Below are 6,000 nucleotides of genomic sequence, written 5' to 3'. Positions count from 1 at the left end.
GGGAGGGGGCAATCAGTCTCACACCCCCTCCCAAAAAAAAAATATATATATATATTAATTATAAAATTAGTTAAATTTTCCAAATTAAATATTTTTCCAAATGTGATAATTTTAGAGGCCTTATGGAACAATAATTAGAAAAAATATTTTTATTTATTGAAGCTAATTTTTTTTTTGTGTAAAAGACCAACATTTTTTTAAGTATAGAAACTTTACTAGGCTGTAATCCAAATGTATTTATAAAAGACATATTTTTTTCTTTTATATATAAAACCTTTTATTTCCTCTTTATTATATTATTGCTTCTGATTTCATGTTGTAAATATTAGTTTCCTGTTACTTTGCAGAATTTTTACATTTACTTAACCAATAAATAAATGTTAAATAATTACTATATGATCTGCGGCCGTATTTTCATCTCTCTGTTAAGCTTAACGGAGCTTTTGTCTGAAATTTCATTACAATATTTCTAAGTAAAGAAATGACGAAAATTTATATAAAGTCGTTAAAATAAAACTTATACCAAAATAAAACATTTATATTTAAAAAATTATAATTTTAAATAAATTTTTTATTTATGTAATTTAAAAGAAATTTTTGACTAACGCTCTGTTAAGCTTAACGGAGAGATGAGAATATGGCCGCTGTAAATAAAATAAAAATTATTTACCCTTTAATCATGTATAAGAGGAAGTCATAATATGGCACATCCAACTATATGGATATTATAATAAAATGTATAAATAATTTACCATAAACTAAATAATGTTAATGGTATTTCTAAAAAATATTAATTTTGTAAAATATTTGAAAACTAGATTTTTTGAATAAATTTAAAAGTTGGAAAATATGTAAAAGTGTTCCATTGGATTAGAATGTAATGTTGACTGTCACTAGCAAAGTTTAACAAGAAGACAAAGTCTTTTAGACCTATCAACATTTTTAAGTGATGAAAAACACAAGTTAATATGGAGAGCTGGTTTAATTGATTGTTGAAAATTGTTTACAACAGTTTGCTATTATCACAGAGAACACTTTGGAGTTGCATTTGAAAGAAAATTTCAGAAATGCTGTAATTTAAAAAACATGGAAATCGAAAGAAAAGTGTAAAAGGCAATTTTAATATTATTTTCATGATAAGAATGATTTCAATAGTAATTAAATAAACTAAAAAAATAATAAGACAACAAAATTCCTTTTTAAGAAGAAAATTCAAATATTTTTATAAATTTAAAATTTAATTGTTTTATAAATTAATAAATATACTTATTTGTTCTTTACAATGACGCTTAGTTGATATTAGTTTTTAGAAATGATTGTTTCTTTTTTTTTATAGGAAATGTAAAAATATTGCTATCAATAGCAATAAATCTTAAAACACAAGATGTTCCTGTTGTACCTGAATGGAAATTATGCAGTAGATGTTACGTAAGGTTAGATAAGGTTACCTTATATGAAAGGCTAGAAAAGCTAAAAAAAAACATGGAATTTTGTATGAACCATCATCAAAAAAAGGAAAGTCGTTTGCTTATGAAACCATTGATCTAGTCTATAGCTTTCATCAAAGCGACGAGTACACACAAATGATGCCTAGAAAAAAAAAGTTTTGTCAGTATAGAGTACAGGCAATACATGCAAAAAAGACTAATATTTGATGATGGGAGTATTTTGATTAATTTAAAAAAACTCCATATAGCATTTAAATCTGAACACTAAATTAAATGTTGGATTTTCAAAGTTTTGCAGCCTTTTCCCATAATGGTGTGTAACCACAAACTTGTCTGGCACTCCCAATGTTTGTGTCTGTATCTATCATTAGAATGTTAAGTTGTTAACTGGTGCTCTTAAAATTGACAAAGACTGTAGGGATTTAATGGGAATGATTGTTTGCAATCGGGATAATATAGAGTGCATGTTACATTGATGTCAACTATGTCCTGGTATTACTGCTTTAAAAGAATTCTTAATAGAAAAATTTGACTACAGTGAAAAAGAAATAACAATTAATCAATGGGAAGGTACTGATAGAACTACACTGATCAATCAAAAAATCAATATTGAAGGTGTTATTGGCCTTATACAAAAAAATAGATAAACTTACATCTCATTCACTTATAACTAAAAGTCAGGCCAAGTACCTCAAAGACTGTAAAGAGTTTTTAAATCACAATGAGTGTATAATATAGGGTGACAAAGTTACCACTGAAATAAACGAAAATGTACACTTCATCCTATTATTATATACTATGAATCAAATGGTAAACTGATATCTTCATTTCTTTCTGATGAAGTTGAACATGATGTATACTTTGTATATAAAATACAACTGCTCATTATCCATTACATTAAAGCAAAAATTCTACAAATTAATATTAAAAACTTTACTGATAGATGTGCAGCACAATATAAAAACTTTGAGAACTTTTATTAATCTTTGCCATCACAAAGAAGACTTTAATATTGATTCTGAATGGGTTTTTTTTGTCACAAGCCATGGTAAAGCTGCTTGTGATGGTATTGGGGGTACAGTAAAAAGACTTATTGCACAAGCTAGTTTAAAAAGGACAATGACTGGACAGATTTTAGATATAGATAAGATTTTTGAATTTTGTGTAATCAATATAAAAAACATTCAATTTATTTTGGTTTATAAAATAGAAATAAAGAAAGTTCGACCATCATTACAACAGTTTACTATGAGAAGAATCTTACCAGGAACAAGATGCTTTCACTATTTTATACCAATTAATAAATATACAATTTCTTTTAAAAGGATGAGTCAATAAACTGATTCTCAGACGTTTAACCTTGTGCAGATACCAAATGAGATGGTTGTGCAGCAGGATATTTATAATCATATGGATTATGTAGCTTGCAAGTATGACAATTTTTGGTGGATTGGAATTATAACCAAAAAAGATGAAAGAGATTGAGATTATAAAATTCAATTTGATCCCATCAACATGGTCCCAGCCCAAGTTTTGTTTGGTCTGCACAGGAAGATATGTGTTGGGTCCCATCAAATCATGTTTATGTACCATTAAACCGCCATCTCCAACAAATGGTCACATATATAAAATTTCAGAAATTGAGTTAGATGAAAAAAATATATAGTATAAATATAGAAATTATTGAAAAAAATATTAAAGATTTTTAGAAATTTAGAATTTTTAAAATCTTCTAATGCATTATTTTTTTTATATTTATATGTTATTTTTTCAAATTCAGTTAAGATACAACTTTCTGTGAGTATGTGTAATTGGCACTCTTTGGCTACAAAGTTCTCCTAGTCACTTTTCTTTATATTTTTAACAATAAAAAAAGAAGGGGGTCTGGTAAAATGCTTAATTACCCCCCTCCCTCCTCCTCTTTAGACCATGAGCCCTCCCCATGTACAAGAAAAAGAAAAAAAAAGTATAAATCTATTATTGCCCTCAAAAAGACTTTAACAATATCTTTTTACAACATGAAATTAAGATATAGCTAGTTTTGTCATAAATAATTTAGCAACAAATTCAGCATATATATAAGCTTTACTTATAGGCTGCATTTAGAAAAGTTGAAAAATGCAGTAATATATTTTTTGTTAATAGTGATATTTGATACCTATATTGCAAGATTGCAAGTTATAACAATTCCTCCAAAAAAATGAATAAGGTGACATCACCATTTTGACCCTCAAAATACCCCAAAATATATGCCTTTATTATCTAATTTTTATGTAATTATAGTGGTCAAAAAAATTTTCCATTTAAAATTTGTATCCGCCATGTGGAAGATTGTCTATCTACAAAATTTCAGGATGATACCTCATTTGGTTCATAAAATATTGCTATTTAATAACAAAAAAGTATTTTGCAAAAAATGCTGAGTCAGCATAAATAAGAAAATTGAATCCTGAATATCTCAAGAACTGTAAGGGGTTGGAGGTTCCAAATTTCAGATTTTCTAAATTTTCCTATACCCTATAACATATAAAAAAAATTGGCAAAATCCAAAACATGGGGTGACATTTTGTTTTTTTCTGCTGATTTGACATGGAATTATCCTTACTAGATAAATAAGCTTTAGTTTCTCAGAAATAAATTTCAGCGGTATACTTTTTTTTTTAAATAATATTTAAACATTAATAAAGATTTCCAGAAAGTTACAGGATTGCACTATGAATCATAGAGTCACAGCAATCGTTTAAATGCAGTTCATAAATGATCATGCACAGAAGTCATGCACAGATGTTGCAAATTTGTTAACTTCATGTAGTTATTTTTATGAAAACATATTGCTTGTGAGTATTTTAAGTGAAATATTATATTTCTATGACTCATATTTAATATATTTTTGATGAGAAATGGCAGTCATCAATTACTTCTTGCTAGAGTATGGCGTTTTGAAAGTTATTGTATATTTTTCAAAATGTAGCGATATTATTACGCAAAAAATTAAAATTATAAAAACATGTATATCTAATTTATTCAGGTAGCCTAAAATATGATAAAAATATTTTTGTTATAATTGTTAATTAAAAGATCATCAAAATAGTATGCATATTGCATAAAGTCCCAGCTTTTAATTGCTAAAGCAAAGAAAAATAAAAAATCACGCACAAAAATGGAAATGCCCATATATGTATATACATATATTTATATATATATATATGTGCATATATATAAATGTATATATACAAATATATTTCTATATATATCTATATCTATATCTATATCGATATCTATATCTATATCTATATCGATATCTTTATATATATATATATATATATATATATATATATATATATATATATATATATATATATATATATATATATATATATATATATATATATATATAAATAAATTATGTTAGTGTATTTTACAAATAGAGTGTTCAATGTTGTTAAAGAACAGAGCAATAAAAAATTAGTTAAAAACACTTATCTAACTTTTTCTTCTACTTGAAGTTTCACCATTGCTGGATCATCAGGAAGAGTTCTCTTCCTGATGATTAGTAGAAAATCATTTAATAATAATTTTTTTCATTTTGCACTGTGTTTTATCAACAAAGATTCATCAGAAATTTCTGTGAATCTTTGTTGATGAAACACAGTGTAAAATGAAAAAAATTTTTGTTAAGTAATTTTCTACTAAAATATAATTACTCTGTTCTTTTAATAACACTAAGCACTCTATTGTGTAGAATACATTTTAAAGTTGTTTAAATATATATATATATATATATATATATATATATATATATATATATATATATATATAAATATATATATGTATATATACATTATGCATGGCCCCTACAAAGGGGGGGATGGTGGTTTGTAGCCCGAAGGTAAAGTGGGCAGTAACCGGTGGTAGTAACCAGAAAAATAGTAAATCCGAGTAAAATGTTATTGTCTTCAATTAAAAATAAATGTGAAAAAAAAAAAAAAACATTGTCTAAAATTAAAAAATAGAAAACAAACAGACATTTCAAAAATTCAGGTAACCTTGTTTTTTATTTATTTCACGTATATTACCGTTTTTTTACGCTGATTTTTTTTGAGCAACTCCTGAAGCTAAACTCATCTTTGTTATGAAATATAAGTTATTAGTCATTAGAGCTGGCACAAGGGTTATGCAAATTATGCCGTTGTATAGGGCGCCGGGTTGGCAGGTGTGCCTTGCTGACGTAGTAGATATTTTTTTTTCTTGTTTTTCATATTTTAATATTTTAAATTTTTATATTTTCGTATTATATCATAATTTTGATAAAAAAAAAAGAAGCCTAAATATAATTTTTTGGTGTCCACAAGTACTAAGTTGTTAATATATTAGGGGTGCCAAATTTTATATGCAAGACTATTAATTTTGTACACATTTGCTCAGCACTACAATGAATAAAAAATTAGTATATAATTGATTTTGTATGTATTTGCTCTGTACTCCAATGAAAAAATAATTACAGCAAAAAATAGTAGTTAACTATTTAATAAAAAAAGTTTGTGAGTCATCA

At 25.9% G+C, this 6,000-nt stretch overlaps 1 protein-coding gene across 2 annotated transcripts in view; it reads right to left on the bottom strand.

Moving 5' to 3' along the window:
* Positions 1 to 6,000, bottom strand: part of LOC105845772 (uncharacterized) — a 104,479-nt gene that overhangs the window by 30,563 nt on the left and 67,916 nt on the right. The gene's annotated exons all lie outside the window — the stretch shown is intronic.

This window comes from Hydra vulgaris, chromosome 10 (assembly GCF_038396675.1).
Source record: "Hydra vulgaris chromosome 10, alternate assembly HydraT2T_AEP".
NCBI lineage: Eukaryota > Metazoa > Cnidaria > Hydrozoa > Anthoathecata > Hydridae > Hydra > Hydra vulgaris.
Note: the sequence above shows the minus strand (reverse complement) of the source record. Positions and strands in the feature narration are given on the sequence as shown.